Source organism: Topomyia yanbarensis, chromosome 3, assembly GCF_030247195.1.
Source record: "Topomyia yanbarensis strain Yona2022 chromosome 3, ASM3024719v1, whole genome shotgun sequence".
Classification (NCBI taxonomy): domain Eukaryota; kingdom Metazoa; phylum Arthropoda; class Insecta; order Diptera; family Culicidae; genus Topomyia; species Topomyia yanbarensis.
In genome coordinates this window covers 150,473,885-150,490,338 of record NC_080672.1, presented here as the reverse complement: position 1 = coordinate 150,490,338, position 16,454 = coordinate 150,473,885, and the positions used below count along the sequence as shown (strand labels likewise).

The window sequence follows — 16,454 nt, the reverse complement described above, 5'->3', positions numbered from 1 at the left end:
GGAGCTTAACTTGGTCAGGTGCTTTTAAACTAGTCATTAAAACTGAACATTGACAAACTAGTTGAAAATACATTCATGTTGCATTTTCAATTAGCTTGATCAATTTGATTACTAAAAAAGCGGCGACTCAAACAAGAACAGAATACTCAATGCTTTCCACATCGTTAAGTTTAGTTTGAGTGCGTGGGTGACAATTGTTGGAATGTTGGTAGGTGTAGCTATACTATCAATACATATGTAACAATCTTCAATCGTATCGATTCACAATGTATCGAGACACGGTTTTTTCCTCATAAGTACACCACCAGCAATGGCTTTGCTAGTTGCAGAATTGAATTTTAATATTTAATTGAACCGTGTTCGAATTATAAGCAGTAATTATTTACACTCGATTACGACCAGTCGCACATTGTCTGAGTGATTCACGTTGTGTCTGTGTCTGGGATGAAAAGTTTAACAGGAACGCACTGAGCGTTACATAGTACAGATCACACAGTAAGTAATCTGTCGTGCCATAGTGTAGCAGAATAGAATGTAAATATTGTGCAGAGTAGTTTGTTTCCATTTACAATATAGTGGGGGATACCTATAGATGAAACAAATTATTTTGTGAATTCAATTATTCAATTTCTCCAACGTTATTGGCTTTTCTGGGACATTAATTAAAGTTGATGATTCATTTTACAAATTGGGTGGTGCAAAAAAGGCATGAAGAATACTTGCGTGTAGTTTGAAAAATATTCCCAGAGATTATATCGGAAACTTCCAGAGTGTATATGAGTGTGTATGTTCGGACAGGATACAAAGAGATCTACATCGATTTTTGGTGAGGGGGCGGTGATTGGGTAAGGTATTTTCAGTTAGAAAAATGAGAGACTAGGATGCCAAAAAAGTAAAACAAATTAGAAAGCTCTTCATGCCTGATTTTTTAAGGAAAATCGTCACCATTACTAAGTGTCTTGAAAACTTCAACTGCGTTTTTCTCAAAACGGCGTTCTGCAATTTTCACAGTGTATTTAAAATTGCATTCTCCAGTGACGCACGCAAGATTTTTTTTAAACGAGCACTTCTGTGTCGATTTTTATGTTATTTTATTTATTTCGTCAAGCATATGTAGACTACATAGAATGGTTTTACAATATTTACTTATATACTATACATTATTTCTACGGTTTAGTTCAGATTTGATTTGTTTTCTAGACATGGAAAGGTCAATTATTACACAATTTTCGTTATAATGACGCATCATTCTATTGATGGGGCTATTTTTAGCATAGTTTGTCCTAAAAGATTGTTCTTGGAATAAATTACGAGTTCTTAGTTGTCGGCTAGGTACATAAAATTTTATTTGCGAAAGTAATGATGCGGATTGTACACGTTGAGAAATAATGTCGTTGATAAAGTAAAGCATGGCAAATTCGCGGCGTTCTTTGAGTGTTTGTATATTAATGAGCATGCAACGTGCTTTATACGATGGAAGAGGAAATGTCGTCCAGTTTAGTTTACGAAGCGCGTACAAAATAAATTGTTTTTGGACTGATTCGATGCGTTCTTCGTACAGGACAGTGTATGGGTTCCATACTATGCTGCAATATTCCAAAATTGCCCTGACATATGTATTGTATAATGATTTTATTGTGTAAGGGTCTTCAAAATTGTAGGTGAAACGTTTAATAAAGCCCAGCATACTATTTGCTTTATTTATTATTATTTTATAATGTTCAACAAATGTGAGCTTGGAGTCTAAGATTACACCTAAATCTCCTACAATTTTGCATTTTTCTACAAGTTGGTTGCCTAAGTGTATGTCTATGGGAACATTTGAAATTTTTCTGCTGAAGGTTATTGAGTTGCATTTCTTTACATTAAGTTGGAGTAGACTTTTGCTACACCACGTGTGGAATATATTTATTTCGTTTTGGAATATTTCAGTGTCTTTGACATTTCTTATTTCCATGAAAAGTTTCATATCATCTGCATATATAAGCACTTTTAGATGTTTGAGTATAAAGGTAATGTCATTAACGTACAAAATAAAAAGAAGAGGGCCTAAGTGGGAACCCTGGGGTACGCCAGAGGTGACAGAAATTGGTTCCGAGAATATATTATGAAAGCGAACTGTTTGTTGACGTTTCGTTAAATATGATTCGAGCCATTTCAATAGTTTATTTTCTATGCCATATTTATGCAGTTTGAAGAGTAATAAAGGTATGTCAATACGGTCGAATGCTTTACTAAAGTCTGTGTAGAGTGTTTCCACATGGTTGCCATTGTCCATTGCATTTACAGTAAATGTTACAAATTCTAAAAGGTTTGATGTTGTTGAGCGGCCTTTATAAAAGCCATGCTGCTTGTTTGTTATTTGATTTTTGATTTGCTGAAATATTTTGTCATTTACTAGTTTTTCGAATAATTTTGGAATGCATGATATAATGGCAATCCCACGATGGTTTCGGATGTCCGATTTAGCGCCTGATTTAAAAATTGGCACTAAAAAGGATGATTTCCATATTTCTGGGAATGTTCCATTTTTCAGTGACATGTTGAAAATATGTAGTAGTGGTAGAGTGAATTCTTCTGCTAGATTTTTTAAAAATATTGGTGCTATTCCGTCCGGTCCAGGTCCTTTTGATGCGTCCAAGTTTTTTAGTGCGGTGGTAATTTCGTGTTCAGATAGTTCGTGGACGGCAATGTCATTTGAAAATTCAGGTATAAATGAAAAGTAGTCGCGGTCGCGGTCTGTTTCGGAATATGAAGTATAGACTTCTTGAAAGAATTTTCCAAATAAATTGCAAATTTCAGTATTGTTATTTCCTACATGTCCGTCAAAATGCATTTGGGATGGAAAGTTGCTACTTTTCAATTTCGTTTTCACGTAATTGAAGAAATTCTTTGGACAGGTCTTGATTTCAGTCTCGATTTTACGATTATATTCTTCATGTGCAGTGTTAATGGCTATGTCGAGTTGGGAGCAAATATCCAGATAGTTTTGCCGATTTGTAATGCTATGTTCTTTTTTGTAAATTTTATGTGCCTTTTGCTTTCTATTTTTTAAATTTTTCAGTTGTTGGTTGAACCATACAGGCTGCTGGCCGCCATGAGTTCTTCTTCTTCTTTTTACTGGTACTGTTCCAGAGATTAAATTAGTTACAATTAAATAGAATTTAGTCACTGCTTCGTTGACATTTCCTTTCATACTCAATACAGTTTGCCAATTTATTCTACATAGTCTACGTTTGACTTCTTCGAAGTCAGTTTTATGGTATTCCGGCACTTCCTCATACTCCAAGTCGTTCGGGGAAGAGTTTTGATGAATACAAATTGAATATTCGATTGCTGTGTGAAATACTTCATTTTTCCATAATGGAGTTAAAGATGCATTAACACAGAAGTCTTCAGTGCAGTTCGTGAATAAGAGGTCTAAATATGAATTTTGTTTATTTTTTACATGGTTGATTTGGTGCAGGCCAAATTCAGATATTTTGTCAAATAAGTATTGAAGTGTTTCATTTTCGCCTACGACTGGGAGTAAGATAGATTCGTTTTCAATGTCTACGATGAAGTTGGTATTACGTTGATTGAAGTCGCCATAAATATGCAGTTTTACTTCAGGTTCCATGTTTGACATGATAGATTCTACAGTTTGAAAAAATAGTTCAAATGATTTTTTGTGAGCATTTTCAGGTGGAAAGTACACAGAGGAGAATATGTGCACTTCTCCTGATATTACTGCTTTTGCCCATATATGTTCAAATTCTATATGTTTAATGGTTTCTATTTCTTCTGAAGGAAAGTCTGCGTTTATGGCTATAATGACTCCTCCTCCAGACTTTTTATTACAAAGAGACAAATTACGGTCATGCCGAAATACATTAAATTGATTTCCAAAAATTTCTTCGCTTCTTACGCTTTCATCCCAGCTACTTTCTGTTCCAAGAATTATATTAAAAGAAGATGAAATTAGTTTTTGTTGGATTTCTTTCATTTTGGCTGGGCTTTTCATTCGATTAAAATTTTGGCAATAGATCAAAATTTCAGTCGAATTCTGTTGTGGATGCGAAGAAGTTTTTGGAATATTTAAATTATTTACAGTTATATTTTCTTCCTCTATAGAGGGCGTCGTTACTTCCGAAAATTCGACGTTCCAAATTTATGCGTAGCTTCGCGGAGTTGTTGAAGGCGCCTGGTTCTTTCGCTTGATAAAAATTTTCCATAAGAGTCAAGGTCTGCTGCTGCTTCGTCTGGGTTTAGCCCATATTCCTGATAGACTTCGATGAAAATGCGCAGGAGATGGTCAGAGGTGGGTAAGAAAACCAACCGGTACGTACAGTCACTGGTATGGTGCTCAAAGTCTCAACACGTGTAAACGAGCGATCCACATCGTGTGCGGTTTCGATTTCGTTCACACGGTAAACGAAATGACAACCTCGACCGAGTTGACAACCTCGACCGAGTGTCGGTTTTGAAAACCAAACCGAGTCACTCAGCACCGTTTACATGTGTGCACGATTTTCAACTCGTGTTAATGTATTCTAAACAGCGGTATCGGTTCGGCTTTAGAAAACCGAACCTGGTTTTTTTCTGTACGCGGTGCTTCGGTTGAAAGAAGAGGCAGTAAATTCATGTGCAGTGCTGCCGAATAAACAACTGAACAACTGAATTGAATGAGGTTAGTTGTTGAGAGTCGATGGGGCAATATCGAAATGTTAGGTTCTGGGCGATTGTTAACGTTTCACAATTGATGTTCTTTACCATATTAACAACCAAGATAACGGACACGAAATTCAAAATGGCTATCTTTCTTGGCGAATAATCGTATGAAACCGATAAATGTAGATATGTTTGATTCGGGAAAGTCGTTGATGTTAATGTAACAATGTTGAAATTGAAATTAATGACTTCAAAGAAATCAATAAAAACAATGAAATCAATACAATCAATGAAATCAATGCGATCAATGCAATCAATGCGATCAATCAAATCAATCAAATCATTGAAATTAATGCAATCAATACAATCAATTAAATCAATGAAAACAATGAAATCTATGAAATCAATCAAATCAATCAAATCAATGAAAACAATGAAATCTATGAAATCAATCAAATCAATCAAATCAATCAAATCAATCAAATCAATCAAATCAATCAAATCAATCAAATTAATCAAATCAATCGAATCAATCAAATCAATCAAATCAATCAAATCAATCAAATCAATCAAATCAATCAAATCAATCAAATCAATCAAATCAATCAAATCAATCAAATCAATCAAATCAATCAAATCAATCAAATCAATCAAATCAATCAAATCAATCAAATCAATCAAATCAATCAAATCAATCAAATCAATCAAATCAATCAAATCAATCAAATCAATCAAATCAATCAAATCAATCAAATCAATCAAATCAATCAAATCAATCAAATCAATCAAATCAATCAAATCAATCAAATCAATCAAATCAATCAAATCAATCAAATCAATCAAATCAATCAAATCAATCAAATCAATCAAATCAATCAAATCAATCAAATCAATCAAATCAATCAAATCAATCAAATCAATCAAATCAATCAAATCAATCAAATCAATCAAATCAATCAAATCAATCAAATCAATCAAATCAATCAAATCAATCAAATCAATCAAATCAATCAAATCAATCAAATCAATCAAATCAATCAAATCAATCAAATCAATCAAATCAATCAAATCAATCAAATCAATCAAATCAATCAAATCAATCAAATCAATCAAATCAATCAAATCAATCAAATCAATCAAATCAATCAAATCAATCAAATCAATCAAATCAATCAAATCAATCAAATCAATCAAATCAATCAAATCAATCAAATCAATCAAATCAATCAAATCAATCAAATCAATCAAATCAATCAAATCAATCAAATCAATCAAATCAATCAAATCAATCAAATCAATCAAATCAATCAAATCAATCAAATCAATCAAATCAATCAAATCAATCAAATCAATCAAATCAATCAAATCAATCAAATCAATCAAATCAATCAAATCAATCAAATCAATCAAATCAATCAAATCAATCAAATCAATCAAATCAATCAAATCAATCAAATCAATCAAATCAATCAAATCAATCAAATCAATCAAATCAATCAAATCAATCAAATCAATCAAATCAATCAAATCAATCAAATCAATCAAATCAATCAAATCAATCAAATCAATCAAATCAATCAAATCAATCAAATCAATCAAATCAATCAAATCAATCAAATCAATCAAATCAATCAAATCAATCAAATCAATCAAATCAATCAAATCAATCAAATCAATCAAATCAATCAAATCAATCAAATCAATCAAATCAATCAAATCAATCAAATCAATCAAATCAATCAAATCAATCAAATCAATCAAATCAATCAAATCAATCAAATCAATCAAATCAATCAAATCAATCAAATCAATCAAATCAATCAAATCAATCAAATCAATCAAATCAATCAAATCAATCAAATCAATCAAATCAATCAAATCAATCAAATCAATCAAATCAATCAAATCAATCAAATCAATCAAATCAATCAAATCAATCAAATCAATCAAATCAATCAAATCAATCAAATCAATCAAATCATGATCAAATCAATCAAATCAATCAAATCAATCAAATCAATCAAATCAATCAAATCATGATCAAATCAATCAAATCAATCAAATCAATCAAATCAATCAAATCAATCAAATCAATCAAATCAATCAAATCAATCAAATCAATCAAATCAATCAAATCAATCAAATCAATCAAATCAATCAAATCAATCAAATCAATCAAATCAATCAAATCAATCAAATCAATCAAATCAATCAAATCAATCAAATCAATCAAATCAATCAAATCAATCAAATCAATCAAATCAATCAAATCAATCAAATCAATCAAATCAATCAAATCAATCAAATCAATCAAATCAATCAAATCAATCAAATCAATCAAATCAATCAAATCAATCAAATCATGATCAAATCAATCAAATCAATCAAATCAATCAAATCAATCAAATCAATCAAATCAATCAAATCAATCAAATCAATCAAATCAATCAAATCAATCAAATCAATCAAATCAATCAAATCAATCAAATCAATCAAATCAATCAAATCAATCAAATCAATCAAATCAATCAAATCAATCAAATCAATCAAATCAATCAAATCAATCAAATCAATCAAATCAATCAAATCAATCAAATCAATCAAATCAATCAAATCAATCAAATCAATCAAATCAATCAAATCAATCAAATCAATCAAATCAATCAAATCAATCAAATCAATCAAATCAATCAAATCAATCAAATCAATCAAATCAATCAAATCAATCAAATCAATCAAATCAATCAAATCAATCAAATCAATCAAATCAATCAAATCAATCAAATCAATCAAATCAATCAAATCAATCAAATCAATCAAATCAATCAAATCAATCAAATCAATCAAATCAATCAAATCAATCAAATCAATCAAATCAATCAAATCAATCAAATCAATCAAATCAATCAAATCAATCAAATCAATCAAATCAATCAAATCAATCAAATCAATCAAATCAATCAAATCAATCAAATCAATCAAATCAATCAAATCAATCAAATCAATCAAATCAATCAAATCAATCAAATCAATCAAATCAATCAAATCAATCAAATCAATCAAATCAATCAAATCAATCAAATCAATCAAATCAATCAAATCAATCAAATCAATCAAATCAATCAAATCAATCAAATCAATCAAACCAATCAAATCATTGAAATCAATGAAAACAATTAAACCTAAAAATATGCCATATTTGAAATTCCAAGGTACTTTCAAACTTTCAAAGGAATCCCGAAGATGGATGATTAAATCTAAGGTGATCGATGTAAAAAGAAATCTTTATTTATTTTAAGTTACATGTTTTGTTATATTTATGCAGTTCCACATGTTATTAAGAATTAATGAAACATGTCTATTTCCGTTCAAAAAGGTCTCTGTTAAGTTTTACAAATAAAATGTTCGACAAATTTTTATCGTTCAGCTTTAATCTTCTGTCTGTTAAGATTAGGGACAGCGAACTAAAAGAACGCTCCACTGACACTTGCGTACATGGGACGGCCAATGCCACCTGAGCCAAGGCGTACAGCTCAGGTTCACATTTTTTTAAACCTTCCCAATAAATGAGGACGTTCTGGTTCTGCTGACCATATCTTTTAAAATGACACCCATATTGATGGTGGTTCTCACTATTTTGTGGTAACCGGAAGTCGCCATCTTGGATTCCATATGGCGCTAATGGTCAATTTTCGGTGTCTGCTTACCATATCCTTTCAAATGACACCCATATTGATGGTGGTTTTCACTATTTTGTGGTAACCGGAAGTCGCCATCTTGGATTTCAAAATGGCGGTAATGGTCAATTTTCGGTGTCCTGACTCCTGACCATATCCTTTCAAATGACAACCATATTGATGGTGGTTCTCACTATTTTGTGGTAACCGGAAGTCGCCATCTTGGATTTCAAAATGGCGCTAATGATCAATTTTCGGTGTCTGCTGACCATATCTTTTAAAATGACGCCCATATTGACGATGGTTCTCAATATCTTGTGGTAACCGGAAGTCGCCATCTTGGATTCCAAATGGCGCTAATGGTCAATTTTCGGTGTCTGCTGACCATATCCTTTCAAATGACACCCATATTGATGGTGGTTCTCACTATTTTGTGGTAGCCGGAAGTCGCCATCTTGGATTTCAAAATGGCGCTAATGGTCAATTTTCGGTGTCTGCTGACCATATCCTTTCAAATGACACCCATATTGATGGTGGTTTTCACTAGTTTGTGGTAACCGGAAGTCGCCATCTTGGATTCCAAATGGCGCCAATGGTCAATTTTCGGTGTCTGCTGACCATATCCTTTCAAATGACACCCATATTCATGGTGGTTCTCACTATTTTGTGGTAACCGGAAGTCGCCATCTTGGATTTTAAAATGGCGGCAATGGTCAATTTTCGGTGTCTGCTGACCTATACGGATCCAAAATATTACGATTTCTGTTCACAAGTCCGAATAAGAAATATTCTGAACACCTGTTAAGGGACCATTCATAAATTACGTAACGCATTTAGGGGGGGGAGGGGGTACGACAAGTTGTGACAAGTTGTGACATAGGGGGGAGGGGGTGTTAACTACATCGTTACGTAACATGTTTTCTTCGAAGAAAACAATTTTTTTTCTTGGAATTTGTTACGTAACAGGGGAGGGGGGGGATGGAGAAATTTGTGACAATTTGTTACATAGGGGGAGGGGGGAGTCAATTTTGGGCAATTTTTGCGTTACGTAATTTATGAATGGTCCCTAAGAACCTATGTATTATTTTCGTACCGCAAAAATGGGTTAATATTCTATACCATTCTTGCTCTGAAAATTTTGTCGAACAATTTTTGCGCTAAATGATATTTGACCCGCTTTTGCCTGAAGTTTTGATAAATATACAATTTCGGATCTAAGGGAATATTTTAACCCATTTTTGCTCTGAACAAAATTTTAATCCACTCTTGCTCTCAGTCTCTCATATAAAAATAGCGAAGGCTAATAAACTTCCTTTTACTTTCGATTTTTGGGCAGTTCCCCATACCAAACATACCCATATTGCAAAGTTCCTGATGATAAATCATCATGAAAATGCCGTAATATTGAGTTAAGGTAAGTCATTTATTTTCTTCCAAAATGACGAGGAACATTTTTTTTTGTACATGGAAGATGTCTCAGAACAATTTTTCAATTACCGAAAAAATACCTGACATTACATCTAAAATAAATATGCACTGAATTTCTAATAAAAATTCTGGCAGCACTAACATAGCCGATAAACATCAACCCGAATACACAACCGCAACACAGCCGAAGTTTGGTTTCGGTATTCTCGTGTTTCGTTCCATACTCGTGCACCGGTAAACGAAAATCAAAACCAAACCACGGTGCTGTGTAAACGAAACTCGGTTTGGTTTTCGTGTCTCGTTGAAACACAACCAGCGGTAAGACCGCACACGATGTAAAGGAAACACAAAATCGTGTGAAAATTTGGTTTACCGCACCGGTACTAAACCGGTTTTTTCCCACCTCTGGAGATGATCAGGAGTGGTCGGTAGTCCTTCGGATGCGAGCGTCATTTTGATGCTGGTCGGCGTCATTCCTTTCACGCAAACAGATGGGTGTTGGTCCTTCATATATGCCAGGTATAGGCGTACAATGTTCATTATTTTTGGTTCGCGAAGTCTGGCCTTTAAAAAGCGACCGTCGCCATTCGTTGATTGTGACGTGAGGCGTTTTCAGCGTTTCTCTATTAAAAAGCATTTCATTTCGCGGAAAATTAAAAGGAATCGTAAAAACTTGCTTTTGGCTCTAGGTCAAAGATTACAGAAGGTAGATTTCCGGCCATGGGCCCTTTCCAAAAGAACTCGCTGTAGTGTTCTTCCCACCATTATTATATACATCTTGTGTAGAATAACCGTGGAGTGTTGCACTCATCTTCTGTAGAACAAACTTGCATAAAAAAAATACGTTCAGTTCGATTCAGACAAGCGTCGCGCATACACGAATGTTGTTATTGGATCCGAATACCCGAATTAGACAAAACACTCGCCTGCGGGAAAATACTGTCCATCAGCCATCTTGTGTTAAAAATACTTGACAGTTTTACTATTATTTTCATCAGAACTTGTATTATAAAGCCCTATTTTACGGGATCTCGATTCATATTTACATTGTGGCAAGTAAAATTTCCAACACATGCCAATTTTATTCTTGAGAAATTTTAAATTAGTTTGAATTTTACATTTGTATCACAATCAAAATCATTTAAAACCAAATTTGACCACTAATACTAATTTTAATTTGTTTAATTTTTTGCAGTTTTGTTTATTTTATTCAGGTTCTTTGTTTTATTAATTTTATTGATTCTGTTCAGTCATCCCTTTTATTCATTTCATCTAATTTTAGCTTGAATCAATTCAATTTATTACATTATTTTATATCTTTTTATATTGTGTAATTTTTGACTTAGTGAGCTGAACTGATTTGATTTATTTAATTTGATGTATGTTAATCATTCCTCTAATTTTATTATTTTGATACTTTTTACCAATTTTTTACTTTAATAATATTTGAATTTCATTTTTTAATTATTTTCTATAATGTATTCAGTTTATTCGAGATATTATTCGTGCAGAACTTGAAAGTGTGTTCATTCCACCACTACTAGTTGCCTACTTCGTATGAGTTCTGTAAACTAATGAATGATCGAACAGTGTAAAAGTGCAAGAAATGTCTCATCTCACTGCTAGGTGGATTGTGGCGGTTTTTTTGTTTTATTGTATTGTTCGGCATTCTAAAACTAGAAAAGACAAAGTGGCAAAAAAAAGATATTCAGTGTGGAGAGTAGGGGGGTGCTGACTTCAGTCCTCTGGGTATCAGAAACATGGGAGAGATGGTTGGAAAAACTAACAGTGGGGAGATAGATATTAATTTTTAGTTTACGGCATCGTGAATAAAAAGTAAGAGTTATAGGCGCGGACGGTTTTCATCAATGTATTGGGACACCGGGCGGCCTTCCTTGAGCCGGCAAGGGTTCTCCAGACGATTTTGTAGTACGATGCTCAGATGCGGATCGGCAGCACACCGCGTTGCGCTTGTGGTGTTTAAGCTGTAGGTCCCGTGATTTTTGACTCAGTCGACAGAGATGTTTCGCGTCAGCTTGAAGTCGTATCAAACTAGCGATGGTGTACGGTACAGGCGGAAGAGGAAACTTGAGAATGATAAGAAAAATAATGGGAAAATGTACTTTTGCATATAAAATATTTAAAATAATCCATAAAGAATTGTAAAACGATCCATAAAAAAGTTGTCCATGTTCCATAAAACACAACTGAAAATCCATAAAACAGTATGAATGATCCATAAAAAGGGGTGATTTGATCCATAGATTATGTAAAATTGAACCATAAAATGGTCGCAAAAGAGCACTAAAATAGTAATAAAAGAGCAATTAAAATCAACTAATGCCCCATAAAAATATTGGAAATGTTCCATAAAATGGTACATTTTGCGCCATTAATTTCCTGACATTGATCCATAGAATATTAACAATGTACATTAAAACACGTCGATATGTTCCATAATATCGACAAAAATGCTCCATGGTATTACAAAATGGAGCAATAAAATGTCAGAAAATGTTCCATAAATTTGATGAAAATGTTTGCTAAATAATTTTTCTTGGTCCATAGAAGATGTACAAAAGAACATTAGAAATGATTCATATATCGAACGTTAAATTATGGTTCATGGATATTTACAAAACGATCCATAAGAAAAGAAAATGTAAAACGATCCATTAATTTGTGCTTATGAACTAGAAAAAATAAATTTAATGAATTCATGCGAAATTTTATGGTAAACTGAAAAAATAAGTTGTGCTTAACAATTCTCATAACAGTGACAGTATTTTAACAAGTGAGCTTATACTGGGAGCTAGTGTGATGCGGCTTGGGCGCATATCCGAGGCCAAGGATCCGTTGGACGAGGCATTGATTAACCCGTAGCTGGAATTGCAAGCAAACCTGTGGTCCTCTCGTTTGCCCGGTTTACTTAAACATAGGGGCTATAGCTAGTCAAAAGCCGACTGAGCGGCAGCGAAGTCGGACAGTGCACTAGAAAGCGATGTGGCGTAGCCACATTAGTCAGTGTTCGTGTATAAAGTGTCCGTTTTCGCTTCAGATAGTTATTCAGATAGTATTTGCGACTCATGCCAGCATGTATCAGTGGTCTAATAACTCTCAGCGCTCTAATATCATAAATACCCTGACGTTTAAAGAGTTGCCATAATGATTTCAGGTTAGCTAAGGTCAGGTAGCTGACTAGTGGGATACGGAAGCTGAAGTTTAACTATAATGTATGCATTATTTGTTGTACTTTGACATTACAACCAAATGTAATAAACTTTATTATTAGTTCGAATAGCAACAATTTCGCATGAATTCATTAAATTTAATTTTTCTGGTGCATAAGCACATATTAATGGATCGTTTTACATTTTCTTTTCCTATGGATCGTTTTGTAAATATCCATGAACCATAATTTAACGTTCGATATATGAATCATTTCTAATGTTCATTTCTACATCTTCTATGGAGCAAGAAAAATTATTTAGCAAACATTTTTATCAAATTTATGGAACTTTTTCTGACATTTTATTGCTCCATTTTGTAATACCGTGGAGCATTTTTGTCGATATTATGGAACATATCGACGTGTTTTAATGTACATTGTCAATATTCTATGGATCAATGTCAGGAAATTAATGGCGCAAAATGTATCATTTTATGGAACATTTCCAATATTTTTATGGGGCATTAGTTGATTTTAATTGCTCTTTTATTACTATTTTAGTGCTCTTTTGCGACCATTTTATGGTTCAATTTTACATAATCTATGGATCAAATCACCCCTTTTTATGGATCATTCACACTGTTTTATGGATTTTCAGTTTTGTTTTATGGAACATGGACAACTTTTTTATGGATCGTTTTTCAATTTTTTATGGATCATTTTTGTTGTTTTAGCGGCGCAAACTTAGGGCTGCCAAAAATAATTCAATTCCTCTGAACTAAGGTTTCGTTGATATCGTCGGGATGATAGAATGCAGCCACCGTCCTAACTCTTCATTGCTCCAAAATGTCTGCCAACTTGCTAGCGTCCTCTGATGAGAGAAATTCATTGAAGCAGATTGGTCTTTCGTAGATGTCACTTTCTAAAGCGCCCGCCTTAGCTTAAGAGTCCGCTTTTCATTACCTGGTATGGTGCAATGCGAGGGAACCCAAACTAAGGTGATCTTGTACGATCTTACAGACAAAGCACGCAAGAGCTCCCATATTATCCTCCGAAAATTTAGAATGTACTTTCTAGGTTTCATTGAATGGAGAACTTCTATTGAGCTGATGCTATCCGAGGTAATAAAGTAATGATCGGTGGGCAATGCATTAATAATCCCAAGGGTATACTGAATAGCAGTAAGTACTCTGATGTAAACTGAAGCAGGATCATTGAGTTTGAATGAGGCGGTGAGGTTTTGATTGAATATACCGAAGCCTTGAGGCTTGACCCGTCGGTGTAAAACATCTTGTTGCACTTCTCGAAATTTACTATGAAAGATATTTGGGATTACTTGCAGACGTATGTGATCTGGGTTCCAAGAATCTTGTTTTTTTTATGGATGTGTCGAAGTTGAATCAGAAGCATGAGGGAGACTGATACGGTTGGGATAATGTAAAGGATTGACATTTTGCGCTATTTAATCGAAGTTTAAAAGGACATAAATCGGGTTTGAGAATAGAGCTCGACAAGCCTCTCGAAATTTGCGATTACGAACGGGTTGAATATATCGTATCGGAGATGAGGTTTTTACGTATTATGTATTGTACAATGTTCATTTTAAAATCGAAATTTCGAACCCCTCCCGAAATTTTTTTCTGGGCCGCCCCTGCCAACAAGATAAAAAATCGAGTTTTTTGCTTATATTAATGAATAAATCGAAGAATATATCACAACAATATTTCATATAGCCTTTTTAAGATTCTAACAAGCAATATTAGAGTAAGGTGCGGTAGAAGTGCGAGTGGGGCAAAAGTCGCATTGGACTTTTTGAAGCATACAAGCGCTAGAACCTGGGAACTCTGTATGAATTGACTATATAATCAGGTCAACTGTCACACATATAAACATGAAAGATTTAAATATAATGGCTTCAAAATAAGTGGGAAGGTCCATTTTTCGTTACCTTGATGCATTTTTTTGAATTTTGGGGATCACAAATTCGCTGTTTGAATAAATCTATAGAACCTGCCGGTTGACAGTCATAATTTTTTGAAGAAATTCCTTGAAAACATATCGCGAATATTACTAGAACACTAGCTCCACCTTTTATACACGGTCCTAACCATTCATTTGCAAAAGGGTTATCCCTCAGGCTCAGGAACAATTTTTCACTAGCAAGTTACAGCAAAAAAACTGTTTTTGTTAGGACCACCCTAAGTTGCTTAATTAAAATAGGTATAAAATAAAAACCTTTGGAGATACAACTATGACATCTTCGGCAAGGTTGCTTGGTGTAAGTTCCTCTACAATGTTGCTGAAGACTGCAAAATTCTTTCTCTTCACATTCAGAAAATAATTTTTGAAGGACCCTAACAGTAAGAGCCACCCTTATACCATCTACATCTGGAGATGGCCTATCCGATACTGATTATTAGTCTAGAAGACATCATAGCTCTAAAACGTAAGGTTTGGCTACAAACGGTTTACAATATGGCCTTGACGTCAATGGGAAAATCACAGGAAATGTTACGGGCCTTTTGAAAAACCAATTGTTGTGATGGAGAAACACGAATAACTTCTTAAAAGGTCGTTATAAAACAAAATGATTGTGTTGTTAAAACAAAAATTAAAATATCTTGAGAACTACTCCATTTCAGAAAATTTTTGTGATGAGCATTTTGATTTAAAATGGCGTTTAGAATCATATTTAAGAATAAAATTGCACTTTTGACTGCAAATAGTATGAATTATAAAAAATTGTCAAAAGTTGTAGTTAGGAAAACTTTTTTTTATAGAAACCTTCTCCATGATCCATATACACTGAACAAGCTTCTTTTATGACTTTAAAATGAAAAACATTAGATTTTTGACATTTAATGATGGTGCAATGCGAATAACTTTTAAAAAGGACATAATTACACGAATTAATTGTTTTTGTTAGAGCAAAATTCCAAATATCTCGAAAACTATCGCATTTTGGAAGATATTTGTTAAATGCATTGCATTTTAAATGATAATTTTATTCCGTTATAAAATTACAGTTTTTTATGTCAATTAGTGTGAAATTTAAAAACATGTTTAACATTATTGCTAGAAAAACTTTTTTGCTGATAAGTTCTCCATCATGAAGCTACGTTCAAAATATTTCTTTTCTCTTTAGGTTTTTGTTGAAAAAATATAAAAAATTAGAAAAAAAGGGTTTTTTTTTTGAAATTTGAATTTTAACATAAATTTTTATTTTTGTTTAAAATAACACAACATTTTCTTCAGTGTAAATTTTTCGTGCAGAAGTGTTCATTCCCTGTAACTCGTTCTCAGACATTTTTACTGTATAACATAGAGTAATCGAATAAAAAAACTGAAATTAATACACGTAGAAACGTCTACGCCCTTTTTTGAAAGATTTCCCTTGTATCAAAATATTGCAATTACCAGAGAAAATCATGGAGATACATAAACAGAACACATCTGTAAAGCTTCGTTTGAATCGACGATGGTCATATTTTGCGGTCGGTTGGATTCTCTTGGAATCCTTCGTGTTGCAA

General features: G+C 33.3%; 1 protein-coding gene across 4 annotated transcripts in view; it reads left to right on the top strand.

Moving 5' to 3' along the window:
* Window positions 1-339: 339 nt before the first annotated feature.
* The window catches only part of LOC131693111 (phospholipase B1, membrane-associated-like), a 35,635-nt gene continuing 19,520 nt past the window's right edge, over window positions 340-16,454 (top strand). Inside the window, exon 1 of one of the 4 annotated variants that reach the window (XM_058980667.1) lies at window positions 340-495. The gene's annotated coding sequence lies outside the window, so the exon portion shown is untranslated. Of the gene's footprint in view, window positions 496-519; window positions 535-604; window positions 846-16,454 lie in introns of those variants that run through there. The other 3 variants (XM_058980671.1, XM_058980670.1, XM_058980668.1) reach the window with 3 other exon arrangements.